A 15,701-nucleotide genomic window follows, 5' to 3' on the forward strand; every position below is an offset into this window, starting at 1 on the left:
GGGCACGGTGGGTGGGGCTGAACGAAGCAGGTGCTCAGGCTTGCCCACCCCGGGACTTTCGGAATCACAGGGTTGGGATGGGGCCCAAGAATTCACGTTTCTAGCCAGGTCCCACTGGTGTGGGGATCCCTCTCTGAGAACTGTTGTGCCAGACTGACAACCGAGTGAGCATTTATGGTGCTTCTTCCTTCACCCAGCCTCGCTGCTTGGACAGGTGTGGTCAGGAACTCATCCTCTCCACCCGAGAAAGCCACGTCCTGCCTTTAGGCCCTGGCTCAAAGGACACTTTCCTCCGTGGCCACACTTAGAACTGTGTGGGCCATCTGTCCTCTTCTTTCTCGCTCTGCCTGGGTTTCTAGAGCTATTGCATGCTCCCTGGGGACTGGAAGTCACTGTCACTCGTGCTGGGGGAGGGGTGCCCCGTGGCACGTCCTGGCGCATGGAGGGATTGGGGCTGAGTGGGTCTGGTTCAGCTGCGCTCTTGTCATGGTTAAGCCATTCTCAAAACCAGGGAATTAAAAAAAAACGAAAAACAAAAAACAAAAAAAAAAAAAACAGGGAATTGAGGTCTAGATGGGGAGGGATTTCACCGAGGTCTCCCAGGCTGGCTAGGGGCGGAGCCGGATACTAGAACCTGGCTTCTTGGACTCCTAGTATACACTGTCTGTATAGACCATTGTATAGAAAAAAACTTCCATAAGCTTAAAACACTGGCTAGTTCTTGAGGTCTTTTCTAACACCTCCGGAGAGCCGTGTTTCCGTATGTGGATGTAGCGGGCACAGCTAGAACTTTGTGTCTGCCGGCTTTTTTAAACTTAACATAAAACAACAACAACAACAAAAACCCCTTAACATCGCATAGACTAATTTTCCTGCTTCATATACAAATGAGTGTCTTTTGTGGGATGTCCCTACAGTATCTCACTGAATTCTCACAACGGCACTGGAGGCACGTATTTTGGTTGTACTCCTGCTGTGGATCGTCCCCCGGAGGTGATGTTCCATGGTCTGCTTCATGTTCCCCAAGCACAGGAGACCGAACTGGTGTTTAGAATTGCCACGGTGGGTCCCGCATTCTTTGTGCTATCCCAGGCCACCTCGGACATCGCCGTGTGCCACTGGACATAATGGATGGGTTATCCAATCTGATTCCTTTTTTTTTTTTTTTAAGATTTTATTTTTTTCATGAGAGACACAGAGTGGGAGGCAGAGACACCGGCAGAGGGAGAAGCAGGCTCCATGCAGGGAGCCCGAAGTGGGAACTCGATCCTGGGATTCCGGGATCACACCCTGAGCTGAAGGCAGATGCTCAACCACTGAGCCACCCAGGCGTCCCCCCTTTTTTTTTGAATTGAAGTACAATTTGCACAACACGAAGCTAACATTCCAAAACGCGTGAGCTCAGTAGTGTGTAGTACGTTCACAGTGTGCACAACTACCACCTCTGTGTAGTCCCAAACATCTTTGTCACCTCCAGACCAACCCCCAGAATCGTTAGGAGCCTTTCCTCTGCTCCCCTTCCCCCAGGCACTATGGACTTGCCTGCTCTGGTATTTCATATAAATGAAATCATGTGATATGTATCTTTTTGCGTCTGGCTTCTTTCAGGGAGCATAATGTCTTTGAGGCTCGTCCGTGTTGTAGCGTTTATCAACATGTCGTTCCTTTTTATGGCTGAATAATATTCAGTTACACGGATAGATCACATTTTGTTCATCCAGGCCCACGCTTGCTGGTGACCAGAGAAACCTAAGGTCCAGTGTTGGGTGCTGATGTGAGAAGAGAGGGGGATCCAGGAGCAGAGTTCATAGGTTGGGGGTAGACTGTGAGGGTGTCTCGAGTGGGACTGGGTATGTGGCCGTGAGGGCTCCAGTGGACAGAGCTGGATGATGAAGCAGGGCAGGGAGGAGCAGCTGAGGGGGTGTCACATTCCTAGAACAGAGAAGCAGGCAGTTCAGGGAAATGTGGTGGCTGAGCTCCAAGGATGTCCCCAAGCCTGGATGTGAAATGGCTGCAAATTGAGGAATTTTGATCCCAAACCAAGAGGTGACCTGGTGCCCAGATGGAAGAGGTCCTGTATTTCCTGAGAAAGAGGAGCAACAGCCGTGGCCTGGCCTGTAGGGCGGGTGTGGAGTGACGGGCCGCCTGAGGACGGCTGTGTATCCCCAAGAGGAGCTGGCATGGGGCGCGGGTGGAGAGAGAGGGCCTGGACACTGTCAAGAGCCTTATAAGGAGCCCCGCGGGGTGGAGTGGTGGGAACGCCAGCTTGCTCAACCCCATGTCACCCGGGTGTCCTTGTCCCTCCCATCTTTACAGCAGTTAGTACTCATTAAACATTGTTTGTGCCATTTGAGTGATCATGGGAGAAACAGAAAGGAAACAACCTTGAGTCTCAAGAGCGTGATTTCAGGAGGAAAATCCCTTTCCTCTCCCCTTTACTGCCTCCAACTCAAATGGAAACACCACCCTGCTGGTCGGTGGTACCTGACCATTATCTTTGTAACTGAGTAGAGAACTCTAGTTTGGAGTGTTTTAAAATGTAGGGGTTGTTAGTACTCAGGGGGGTGGTGAGGCCAGCAGATTGGGAGATGACTTCCATTGAAAAGATCAGTTGTCCCCACAGTTCCCTGGGAGGGGGCCCCACACGGTCGCCACCCCTCACCCTACCCACCCCCCAGGGAAGCGCTCCAGTAGGTCAGGAGGCCGAGCAAGGGGGAATCTCAGAGAGAGAGTTTGTTGGGGTTTCTGCAGGATGGAATGGGTGAGGTAGGGTAAGCAGGCTTGGATGGGCTAGTTTGGATAATTTCAGTGGGCTCTGGGGTGTAGGGACTGTCCCAAGTCTGGTACTTGTCCCTGGGGTGATTGGGGCAGGGGATTAGTGGTCTGCAGTGTGTGCATTCAAGAGCTTGATAGAAGAGGTGCTTGGCAGTTTGGGCTCTGGATTGGTGGGTTTGCGTGGAAAGGACTCACAAGCGGGTAAGAGGCAAGTCATTTGCTATCTCTAAGAATTGACTGGGCTGCAAGATGTCAAAGCATCTGAAATACTGAAAAACAAAAGACGTGATGGGTACGGTGGGAAATGCCACGGACCTGGTTTTCAGCTGGGTCTTACTGGTCCTTTGTGCCTCTCAGTTCCCTGGGGTCCCAAAGGAGAGCACAGGTGGTGTCCCAGCTTCTCTGCCTGCCTGGACTCTGCAGGGGAAGACCTGGAAGGAGGACACACCATGATCTGAGATGACTCTTGTCCACCTGTCCCTCTCTGTCGGCTCCGGACTGGCTCTCAGAGGCTCGCCAAGGGGCTGAGGGAGGAGCATGCAGGGATAGGGCTGCTGTGGGCCACTGAGGGCCTGGGTGTCTAGGTTGCAGAATTGACACCCAGCAGCCGGGAAGACAGGTCAGGGGAGACTGCACTGGTTGGCCCCAGGCCTTCACCAAGCAGCTCTGCTTTCAGGGGCTGTTCCAACCAAAAAGCAGCGGCAGCGATAGGCAACCCTCCCCAGCGGTTCTACATGCTGGCGCCCCACTGCCCTCCGCCAGGCATCTCTGTTGGTCCTAGCGGAGCTGCAGAGGCAGGCGGGGTAGGTCTGGTTCTCTCGTGCTCTGTAGGCAGGCTGAGGCTCAGAGGAGACCAGAGGTAGGGGCTCAAACCCCAAAACACACATTTACCAGGCCACGCTGGCAGGGTTTCTCTTGGAGCTGATTGAAGAGAGGATATGAGAAAGATGGAATAGGACAGAAACCTGCATGTCAGTCGTCTTCCTTGTGGCCAAGGGGACTCACGCTCAGACTTGTCCGTGAGCAGCTGGTTTCCTCTGAGGGTGCTTGGGTAGTGGGCCCTGGTTTTCTGACTTCCTCTCCATGCTCCATCTGATTTGAAAATCCCCTAGTGCTGAACTCAGTGTGGCTCTGGGGACCCCCAACCCCACCCCACCCCAACACACACGCACAGCCCACAGAGCTGCCAGGAGCCCTGGTCTGATGGGGGTGGAGGCTCCCACTTCTTTTCCTGAGCTGCCTTCCCACCCAGGAGGCCTGTGTGAGTGTTTGTTCTGGGCAGAGTGCACATTCTTCTCTCCAGAACACAGCTGGAGAGATGGGACAAGGCAGGAACCAGGCCCCAAACACAGGCAGGGACATGGGCCAACCTCCCTCCTTCTGGCCCCATCCCGCCTGTTGGCCAGAGCGGGAGGTCCTGGGCGGGGGCTGGTGAGGCAGGGCCAGAGGTACCAGGGGGCCTGCTGCTTGATGCTCTGAACAGGCCAGTGGCTCAAGGATAATCATGTCTGTTCCCTGTGTCTGGGGGCAGTGTTTGTGCAAGGGTGGAGGCTATGGGAAGAGGGATCTGTGTCTTTGTTTGGGTCTTGTGTTCTCAGCAGTGGGGTGCTTGGTCGGTGCCTGCCATCCCGCATTCACGCTGCACTTGAAAGCCCCTCTCCAGGGCCAACAGGTAGCGTCTCTGAGCTTGGCCCCGGGCAGGGCTGTGAACTCAGATGCAACTGCTGATTGTGCGCTCCTGCTGGTACTCTGCAATCAGCTGCCCTGTCTTCTTCGGGGTTTCCTGGGTGGGCATATCTCTGCTCTTCCTCACTGGCTTCCACGTTCTCTGAGGGAAGGATTCCTTTCTCATGAACTAACCAGACTCGAAATGTTTGCTTCATCAGGAGGATGGACACCTTCCTGCAGCTGATGATCATCAAAGCAGCATATCAGGAAGGTGGTGGGAGAGAGAGAGAGAACTGTCTCCTGGCTGGAGGGGTCAGAGGAGACCTCACAGAGGAGGGGCTGTGGGTCTGTGTGACACACAGACACACAGAGAGGTGGGATTGAGGGCAGAAGAGACAGAAGGAAGGCCGTGATGGGGACAGCGGGGAAGGAGGGACCCAGCTGCTGGGAAAGGCTGGCTCATGGGGTTATTCCTAATCCCACAGTCAGCAGGAGCCCTTTGGGAGCTTTTGATTGATGCTGGTTGATTCCTGCCACTGGCCGTGGTGTGGGCATGATGGGGAGGAGAAGGTGCATGCTTAGGAAGATGGTGGGAAGACCCTATTCCTCGCTGCGCTGAGCCTCTGAAGAACACGCCTAAACTGCTCTTAGAGTGATTCTGCTAGGGGGGGATCTTAGGTCACCCCCATCTCAGGGATGAGGAAACTGGACCCAGGTCCCATATGCTGCAGGTGGTGAAGCCGCGATTCAAACCCAGGGCTTTCTGGCTCTGCATCTGTGCTGCTCCTGCTACTCAAGACTGCAAGATGCGCAGGTGCTGGTGAAGAAATCCTTTGATTTCATTGTCGATCACATCAGCATCCAGCGATGCTTTCGTGGCTTCCTTTCCTACTTCTTATCATCAGCCTTTGCTTATATAATAAATGTGACATAAGTACGTTTTCTTTGCCAGAAAGAAAATACTGTAGGTATAACTGGAGTCCTCTCTGAACGCTTTCCCCAACCGTGGTCCTCTGAGTTGCTCTGCTCTGGGATGAGGAGGTTAGAACAAACCCTTGCTTGCGCTGCAAGGGCCCCCTTCATTTTTTTTTAAAGACTTTATCTATTTATTCATGAGAGACAGAGAGAGAGGCAGAGACACAGGCAGGGGGAGAAGCAGGCTCCCTGCAGGGAGCCCAACGGCCCATGCCCTGGGCCGAAGGCAGGGACTAAACCGCTGAGCCACCCAGGGATCCCCCAGGCCCCCTTCACCTTCCAGCATCCTGCCAGCATTGTCAGCCCCACTGCCACCAGACTTACTGGCAGTCCAGTGCTGTCAGGCAGCCAGATTCGATCCCAAGAATAGTAGCTCTGGGTTAGAGCCATGCTCTGCAGCCCCAGCATTCCACCTCTGGGCCTGGCCCAAGCCGTATGTTTGGAGAGTGGAGGGTTGTCCTCCTTGCCATCGACCTTAAAAGGTCCTACTTGTGGTCCAGGCATCCTTTGTGTCCCTTGATAACCAATCTTAATTTATCTGAACCCTCCATGGGTCTGTTTTGTCCTCAGCCTATCTCAGCTCTTAGACAGATGGGGGTCAGGGGTTCCCATCTAGCATCCAGCTTAGCAGGATGCCCTTCTCTTTTGTGTCCTAACTGTGCTTTCTTTAAGCCCTGAGAGGCACCGGCGCTGCTCTTGGAGGGGTTGGTACACGGCTTGGCCTTGGCACGGCCCTTGTCTGTGCTCCCCCGCCCCCCACCCGACCTGCTTTAGCCTGGCCAGGCTCTGTCTGAGGTGTGACCTGGGTGGCCACCTGTTGCCTGAGGATTCCAGAAGGGGCAAGTGCCATGAGGTCACCCAGTGGTCATTTGAGGCCCCTCATGTGTTTTTAAGTCTTTTTCTGAGACAGGCCAGGTTCTCTGGGTTGGTTTGGTAGTTAGTTACATGTTACAGCGGAGACTCAGAGGAAAGCTGGAAAGGTCAGGATGTGTTGTTCCTGACGTGAAGAACACTGACCAAGAAGGGAGGTCAGGACTCAGGATGGTCCCGGCTTTCTTCTCCAACCTGCAAGAACAGTCACCTGAATCTTTCCACCACTTGCTCAGTGAAATCTTAAATAAATAAATGTCCCTCGACCAAACAGTTAATAACCACGGAGGTGGATGTCTCCCCCGCCATGGCCAGCTTCCCTATTTTGATCCCAGCCCCTAACTGGACTCCAGTGAACATAGGTTGAAAATCAGGTGCTCCAGGATCCAGGATATACATAGGGTGGTCAGACGTATAGCCACAAAATTGATCCTTTTTTTTTTTTTTTTTTTTTGGAGGAGGGATGAGCAGTGGGATGTATTCCCCACCTGATTGTGAATTATGCTGGTCCCTTGTCTCTTGAGCTTTGGGTTTCTCTGCAGAGGAGTCCTCAGGTGCTTGGCATTTCCCTGACCAACCCAGCTGTGGGCCTGGGCTTAGCATCAGTGTCCCCTTCACCATCTGTCTGACCCCTCCAGACCATTCGGAGCCATAAGTAATTAAAATCAGAATCTTTCTTATATACATTTTTCCAAAAATTATTTATGCATGTTTGGAAACTGAGAAAACTAGGAAAAAAAACCCAAAAAACAAAAGAAAAAGCACCTAGTGTCCCATCACTCTGAATAGTTACTGTTGGGAATAAGGTGAATTTCCTTCAAGTTTTGTGAATATATGCATGTGCGCATCCGTAGCGGCGCAAAACTTTTTTTCTTTTCAAAATGGAATTACAGTGATACAGTACCAGTCTTTTCATATCCTGGATTCTTCATTTGGCCGAAAGCACGTTCTTGGTTGACAGTTCGTTCTTTTACATAACTGTATAACTTCATTAAGTGGATTTACCATATCGGTTTAGCCGTTCTCCTATTATTAGACATTAGCTCACTTCCAGTATTTTAGTGTTATAAGTAGTGCTGAGATGAAGGTCCTTGCACATAAAGCTTTTTCCTTATTTAGGATTATTTCCTTAGGATTCTCAGAAGTGGAATTACTGGGTCAGAGTTAAACATTTCAAAGGCTCTTGACACATATTGCCAAATTGCTGTACAAAAGGATCGAGCTGCACTCCCACTAGCTGGGTAAGCGGTGCCTACCCGGCTGCATCTCGAAGCATCCAGCTCCTTATGTTGCAGATGAGGAGACCAAAGCACACGGATGTGGAAGGAGCGGTGAGCCAAGGATGCACAGTTTCTGGGGAGTGGAGGTGGTTCTGGAACCCAGGTCTACAGGCTTCCATTTTAGACCTATTAACTGTCCTTGACACCTACTCCTTCTTTCATAACATTTCCATTTTTTGAAGTCTGTCCTAGCCTCTCTGTAGGGGCAAGGAGAGCGTAACTAGAACGCTGCTGCTCCTGAACTGTGTCCACTGTCCTGCCTGCGTGTGCGCAGCGGGGAGTGTCTGTGTGTCAAGAGTTGAGGTCTTGTCCTGGCACGGCCTTTGCACACTTTGCTTCACCCCCCGACCTTGCATTCTCTTGCCTGTTAATATTAATGACTGGCCTGCCTGCCTTATAGGGTCAGTGTGTGAACTAGCTCATGCCCAAAGCATCATGAATGTAGTAAGGGACGATATATAGGAACTGTCACAATGGTGGTTCTTCTTAAAGGACATCAGGGATGAGAGATCCAGCATTAGGGCACTAGAGGCCTACGTTAAGTAACTCATTTGTAATACCACTTTGTCCCAGAGAAAATTTGAGGCATCTTTCAGAGAGGCATGCATCGAGATAAAATAAAACTAAGAAAAATGATGGGAGTACGACAAGGTGCATAAAGTGACTGATACTGTACTGCCTACCTAAAGCGTTTGTTAAGGGGACACCTGGGTGGCTCAGCGGTTGAGTGCCTGCCTTCAGCCCAGGGTGTGACCCTGAGGTCCTGGGATTGAATCCCATGTCAGGCTCCCTGCATGGAGCCTGCTTCTCCCTCTGCCTGTGTCTCAGCCTCTCTCTCTCTGTGTCTCTCATGAATAAATAAATGAAATCTTAAAAAAAATAAAAACCAATAAAACATTTGTTAAGAGGGCAGATTTCATTTCACACAATATGTTTTTTTACTACAATAAGCAACATGGAGAGGGGAAAAAAGGTGAGTCATGAACACACTTCAGAAGGGATGCTCATGACACCCTTCAGAGGTCGAAGAGAGAATTTAATTGAAAGGTACAAGCTGATGAACATACTCAAAGCGTTCTAGACTGGCCTGTCCAACAGAAACATACAGAATGTGAGCCACGTGTATAGTTTGCAATTTTTCTAGCAGCCACATTCAAAGCAACGAAAAGAAACAGGTAAATTTCTTTTTTTTTAAATTTTTTATTTTTTTGGTAAATTTATTTTTTGCACTGTATTTTATTTAACTCAGAATATGCAAAGTATTATCATTTTAACATGTAATCAATAAAAAAAATCACCACAAAGTTTGTATCTTTACTAAGTCTTTGAAATCTGGTGTCTGTTTGATGCTTACAGTAGATCTCATTTTAGACTAGTCGCATTTTGAGGGCTCAAGAGCCACATGCAGTTAGTGCCAGTATTTTGAGCAGCTCAGGACATCCCCAGTTTTGCAGAAAGTTCCAGTGGCCAGCCCTGCCCTGGACTTACACCCTTCCACTTGCCTTGGAAGCCACAGCTGTGGTGTGGAGAAGCCAGGGAGGGGCTGCGGCCCTGGGGCAGGTGTAGAGATAGCACCCCCAGTCCTGTCCCTGGAGAATTCTAATGGGGAAGCTGTGCTGCTGGTCCCTAGGGAGTGCCTAGTCTGATGGAGGAAGCTGCCTTGTGGGTCCTCTGAGAGCTCCCATCCTAACAGGGGAATCTCACAGCCCAAGGAAAGAGAAAGCTTCCCGCTTGAGGAGTTTGCAATGAAGTTAGAAATTTAGAGCTCACAACCGGATGGTCATTCACAGCAACATCCTGGGGATGCAGGTAGTTACAGTGACAGACTAGAGCATGGCTGGGCACGGACCTGAATGTGAACCAGAGGGCAAAGACACACGAGAGAGGGATGATGATGACCCGAGCAGAGAAAACCTGGCATAGCAGGACAATTGGTCGACAAGACTGGCGTGGCTGGAATGGTGGGGACCCAGAGCTGAGTCTGGAGTGTGTGGAGGTGTAAATACCGTAAAGGTTTAGATGAGATCTGATAAGCCAGAGCAAAGTCTATTTTAGGCACTGAAGAGTGATTAGATAAAAATAGTATTTGAAGATTATCCCGGTGGTGGTGGCCATGAGCTTGATGGTTTGGAGTAGGGGAGGCTGGCCTGGAATACAGGCCTGAGGTGATGAGGGGCTGGGGTGATGATGGATGGGGCATATTCCGACTCATACTTGCAACATGTCAAGAAGGGAGCACCTTCCAGTGTCGCTGAGTCGTCTCAGCCCTGAGCCCCGAAGCAGAGCCTCCTAGACTGTGTGATGGCCTGGACGGGGGACGCCGGCCTCTCCGTCGCCCTGTAGCCAGATGGTGCGTCTCAGCCCAGGGCTTGGCTGAGCCTTTGGTTTTGGAGGAAGGGGACTTCATCAGAGGACACCTGGGGGCCCCCTTGCTGGTGAGACCTGGTCTCCAGGTGCCTGGAGAGCTGGTTGCCATGGCAACGGGCACCTGTTGCCATTGCTCTGAGAAGGAGGGCAGCCCTTGGCTGCTTAGGTGCTTCAGGGCTGAGGGGTGGGCACCCCAGACAGGGGGCTGCTTGAACCCCGAGCACATGTGAGCGGCCTTGTCAGTGCCCAGCAGCTTTGCGACAGGAGGGTTAACCCCCAAACTTCCCTTCTTACTCTTCCCGTGTCCTCTTCTACACTCTTCCCAGCAGCCTCTTGTGCTGTCTCCCCCACATGCGCCCCTTCAGTGTTTTTCTTTTTAAGATCTTTTTATTTATTTGAGGGAGAGCAGGGGAGGGCAGAGGGCGAGGGAGAGAGAAATTTAAGCAGATTCTGATGAGCACAGAACCTAATGCGGGGCTTGATCTCGCAACCCTGAGATCACAACCTGAGCTGAAACCAAGAGTTGGGCGCTCAACCAACTGCGCCGCCCAGGTACCTCCCCACCGCCCCCCTGTCTAATCCCTAAGATATATCCAGCGTCTCCTGGGCCAAACATCTAACAAATGGGCCACCCGGGGCAGGCAATGTCCCCCAAACTGGTCTCCTCTGTGGTCCAAGGACCTACCCATACTCCAACCCCATCTGCCTCCCCTCCCCAAACACTCCCACCTACCTTCGTGATGACCGGCTTGAGTCCCACTGGCATGAGCTCTTTTCCGCATCCTTCTTTTTTCCCCCTCTGGTTGGAAAGAATTCAGTTCACTTAAGACCCGAGGGGGAAAATGGTTGCAAGCGGGAAAGAAGATCCTTCAATCAGAACAGGAGGGATTTAAGCTGGACCTCAGGAAGAATTTTCAGATCTGAAGTTTTTTTTTCAAAGAAGATTTTATTTATTTGAGGGAAAGAGAGAGAGCGCGAGAGATCACGAGCCAGAGGTGGGGTGGGGGGTGGGGGGTGGGGAATGGGCAGAGGAAGAAGCAGACTCCCCACTGAGCAGGGAGCCCGATGCAGGCCTCGATCCCAGGACCCTGGGAGCCTGAGGCAGACGCTTGACCGACGGAGCACCCCGGCGCCCCACACCTGAAGATTAAGTGCAGGAATGGAGGAGTCAGTCATTGCTTTCCATGGTCGTCTTCGAGGACGGGGGAGACTCCTGCCTGGTCAAGTGGGAGGAAGAAGGACCTAGGGCTTCTGGATGCTTCTGTGCTTCACCCTTTTTTTTGTGCCACAACGAAGAGTAAGGAAAAAGTCAATGAGGCAAGGCACAGAGGAAATTGCTGGCAGGGGCCCCTTTCCCTTCCACCTAGTTCCACCCATTCTCAGGAACACCAGGACAGAGACAAATTTAGTCCTTCTATTTTTTAAAGTTTATGGAGAAAAACATTAGCATAAAATCCTTATTGGGCAAGGGGGAATTCCATCCCAGCTGGACCTCCTTTCTTCCTTCCTAATTCTGGGAGATCACATCGTGTGTGAGTTTCCCCAAAGCGGTGGGAAGGGTGAGGCGTGCATGTGACGGTGCCCACAGGCCTGCGTGCTCTGGAAAGCGGGGCCCCTGATCTGCTGGGGTGTGGACACGGGTTTTCAAAGCCAGCAAAAGCTCGTTGAGTGCCCACTAAGTGCTGTTACTGTAGGGAAGCGCCCAGCTTGCCATCTCCGGCGTGGGGGAGGCAGGTGTGCTGATGGGAAGGGATGAGAGGGCGTTCCAGGGGAGCCCCAGGGGAGGCCTGCCAGGTGAGGAGGATTTCAAGAGGCAGGTTAGCATTTGGATGGGGAGAGAGAGGTAGCCGGCATGCTGAGCCAGGCGTCATGAAGCTAGGTGCAGGCAGGTGAGTGTCTGGGGAGGGGACGCAGATGGGGTTGGAGTAGGGGTAGGTCCTTGGACTGCAGAGACCAGTCTGGGGGACACTGCCTGCCCTGGGTGACCCATTTGTCAGATGTTTGACCCAGGGGACGCTGGACTGAGGTTTCTGTCTGGATGCCGGGCCTGGGCCTGATGGGCCTTGTGAGACAGGGAAGCCCTTCGGTTCCTCTCATGCGGCCCAGGGAAAGTGGGAAAGTCCAAAGGGCAATTTTCACCTAAAAAAAAACCAACAACAACGAAGAAATGAAGTCTGCACAGTAACCCCGCTGTTCCCTAGCACCCTTAGGGAGCAGGCCATTCTGTGTGGCCTGCTTTTTCTAGATAATTAAGAATTCATGCCAGCATTTATTATTATAATTATTTTTGATAGATGTCTTCCTAAAATAATGTCCTTTGTCCACCTCCTGAAGAAGTCCCCGATATAACCTCTTCTGTGTGATTTGGGCCATCCTTGTGTGAGCAAATCACCATGTTCTGCTCTGGAACAGGCCAGGCAGGTGGGGCTGAGGCTGTTTGCTCCTGCACTAAATAGCCTCAGCTGCTCCATCTTTTGGGTAACTTAAAGCATACTTTAAAAAAAAAATCATTATCTGTCTTCCTTTCCGTTAATAGACTGTCACTTGTCACTTCTCCAAGTTATCACAGTGCCCGTCCAAGCAGCTCTTCACCTCGCCCACCCCACCCCACCTCCACTTCTAACTTGCTATTTCTAAACTGCACGAGCTTGGCAACTATATTATTAGAATTTGTGGAAACTAACAGTTATCAGGTACTCAGTGATGACCTGAGATCATCACTCGTGGGTAAAGTTCATGAATGTGAGTGCATAGTCTGGGTGACCTCTGTGTTGTCCCATAGGGTGCCTTTTGGGTTATTTCTGGGTTCTCAGCTGTGCAGGACGGGTACTATAAACACACATTCTTCTTATTCAGAAATAATCAGATCCCCGGAAGGGCATATGAAAAGAGTTGATTTCTTAAGGTGGTAAAATTTTATTGTTTTTGGTTTTGCTAAGAAAAAAAAATTAATCAAATTCATTTAAGAGAACGAAACAAGTCTAAAAATTTTTTTAAGTGTCACCGTCTTAAAATCTGTTGTTGTACGTGGTCCCGGAGGGTCCTCAGCAGCCGGGCATGGAGGGGAGGAGGGGACTTGGGAATGGGGGTGGGCCTTTGGAGTCTGGTGCTGGTCTGCGCAGGGCCCCTGCTTGTGCCACCGGGAGCTGCCAGCTAGCGAGCACCTGGCCGGGCCAGCCCAAATGGGCACTTTGCACATGTTATCTCGTTCTCATGTGACACCACACCCCTAGGAGTTAATGTCCTTGTCCTCATTTTGCACAGGGACTTAGAGAAGAGGAATAACATGCCCACGGCCGCAGAGCTCGGCTCCGAGTGAACCAGCTTGAACTCAGGCCTGTCCCCCCCTAAAACCAGTGTCCTTTGCACCTCCGGGGGGGCAACTGTGTTGGCACAGTGTGCGTCGGTGGGGGAGGTTTCGGTGGGTTTGTGGGCCAGCTCCGGTGTCTGCCTTGACTTCGTCCTGATGCAGACACGGAGGTGCCAGCCATTGTCTGGGCCCAGTGCATTCGGGGCCACACGTCCTTTGAGTCACTTGGGGTGGGGGGAAACTGTGGTGACCTCCCTGAGGATGCTGGTACCATCCCCTCACTGAAAAATAGCTTGTCCTCTGGGTGGGTGTTGAGACACAGAAGGGGCAGAGGAAGAAGCAGGCTCCATGCAGGGAGCCGGATGTGGGACTCGATCCCCCCCGTCTCCAGGATCACACCCTGGGCTGAAGGCGGCGCCAAACTGCTGGGCCACCAGGGCTGCCCCACACCAGCCCATCTCAACGTTTTCCTCTGACTTTGTAACACCTGGCCGGTTTCATCCCACCTTGAGCTCGCAGAGCTTTCCGTTCAAGGTCTCTCTGAGGCAAAATAATCTTTGATTGCCTTCGTAGCCCTCTCTCTGATCATAAAAGCCATACACGACTCTTGAACACAATCTGGAAAATTATAAAGGAGAAACTAAAGTCACCCTTAATTCTATGACACTTCTATATGTCCCTCTAATCATTTAAAACCCCAATTAGTATAATACAGGATATACTGTTCTACTGTGTTGCAACTCGCTTCCCCCACTCCAGCCACTACCTAGTGAATTTTTCTTATTTATGTAAAGTAAATTAGATGCAAGGAGGAGGCACTTGTCCAGGGCAGGCAGGCCTTCTGCAGGCTGTGTCAGCGCAGGGCTTTCGTCGGGGCCTCTGGAAACGGCCCTGCCTTTACCCTCAGAGTCCCAGTGTGCCGGGGAAGCTGAGATGGACGGTGGCATGGTGGGGACTGCAGGTGCTCCAGGGATCAGGGATGAGGGATGGGACTATTTGTCTGGAGGCTGGGAGCGGATGGCTGGGAACGCTGGTTGTAGAGCCACTGGCCACCCCAGGACTTGACCACCCGTTAGCCTGCAAGGCTGTGGCTCATAGCCCTCCCCTCCCCCGCTGGCGTGCCGCGGTGGCCGTTCGTATATAGTCTGCACCGTGAATGGCATCCCCTGGAGTTGCACATTGCCAAGGGTGGGCCAAGGCCCAGGGGACCGCCTGCGTCACCGCTTGGAGTTAACAGGAGCCCCGGGCCCTGGAGACGGCTGAGCACATTTCGTGGGCTGAGGTTATTTTGGTCCTGTTTCCATCCCATGGCATTTGGACCTTGGGAAGGGGAGATGGTGGGAGCTGGGCTGCAGCTTGGAGACCAGAGTCAGCCCCGGGAGTGTCCTTGCTCGTCCGCCTCCTTGACTGGGTGAGGGCTGCCTCTCAGGAAGGGCAACTCCATCGTCCGCCCTCAGTCCTCAACCCCAGGGCTTCTCCCTCCTTCTGGGTGGGAAGTCATAATTGTAATTTATAGCCTCTCTTTCCCAAGAGATGATCTTTCACTTTATTTTGTCCAAACTGCACTTGCTGTCTCCTGCGTGGCCCTCAAGGACATCTGGAAGTGTTTAGACAGTCTGTGGTCATCGGGCAGCAGCACCATGGACTGGCTGGGAAGGGTGGGTTTGGCCTAGTTTAGTGGCCCGGCAGCCTCAGGGATGGCACATGCTTTGAAATTCTCAGAATGTAGCTCATTTTTTTTTTTTTTTTAAATCCCAGACCCACACACTTTTGCTTCTTTTCCCATCTATCTCCTCCCATCCCACCCTGGAGGGATCAGATGCCTGCACATTCTTCAAGCTTCCGGGAACCCCTTGGCCAGTCTGTTTGGGCAGCTGGTCCTCGTGCGCAGGTGCGCTGGGCGGCCCCCAGGCTCCAGGAGGGCCAGCTGGGAAGTGTGCTGGCCCCTGCCCAAGGCTGAATCAGCACCGTGTGCGGGTAGTGTTTGCTTCTGGTTTTTCTGAAGTCAGCTTTGGCCACCTCCTACCAGGGAGGAAGGAAACCTCGAAAGGCCCACCTTGTCCCCCATGAACCTCCCTTTGTAAGTCCTTGGTTAAAGTTTGAATGAATACTCCCTTCTCATTTGGAGATCGGGGGACAGACCACAGAGATGAACCATCCTGGATGCAGGGTGGCTCGCTGTCCTGAGCAGGTGAAGGGGGAGAAAGGTGTAGGATGAGTCCACTCTGGGGATGTGACTGGGCGGCCCAGCTGCCAGGTCCAGGACTGCCGTGTGGCTTCATCCTCTGCCACCAGAGCCCAGCCCTTGTTCCTTACTCTGTGGCATGTTTTAGTTCCCTAAAAAAAATGTTTTATCCTCCTTGGGGTCCCCGCCCCTCTGAAAATCTCAGGAAAGCTATGAACCCTCCCTGCAGGGAAATGCACCTCTGCACGTGCAGAGAGAAAGCTCAGATCCA

General features: G+C 52.1%; 1 protein-coding gene and 1 long non-coding RNA gene across 11 annotated transcripts in view; one reads left to right on the top strand and one right to left on the bottom strand.

Annotated features, from left to right (window-relative positions):
• Window positions 1-15,701, top strand: part of ADCY5 (adenylate cyclase 5) — a 147,095-nt gene that overhangs the window by 33,320 nt on the left and 98,074 nt on the right. The gene's annotated exons all lie outside the window — the stretch shown is intronic.
• On the bottom strand, window positions 1,149-3,706 carry LOC140625190 (uncharacterized). Its single transcript, XR_012024564.1, has 2 exons — window positions 3,091-3,706; window positions 1,149-1,932 (listed from the first exon to the last, which is right to left on the bottom strand). It is a non-coding gene; the product is annotated as an uncharacterized lncRNA (long non-coding RNA).

The sequence above is a fragment of the Canis lupus genome, chromosome 35 (genome assembly GCF_048164855.1).
Source record: "Canis lupus baileyi chromosome 35, mCanLup2.hap1, whole genome shotgun sequence".
NCBI classification, from domain to species: domain Eukaryota; kingdom Metazoa; phylum Chordata; class Mammalia; order Carnivora; family Canidae; genus Canis; species Canis lupus.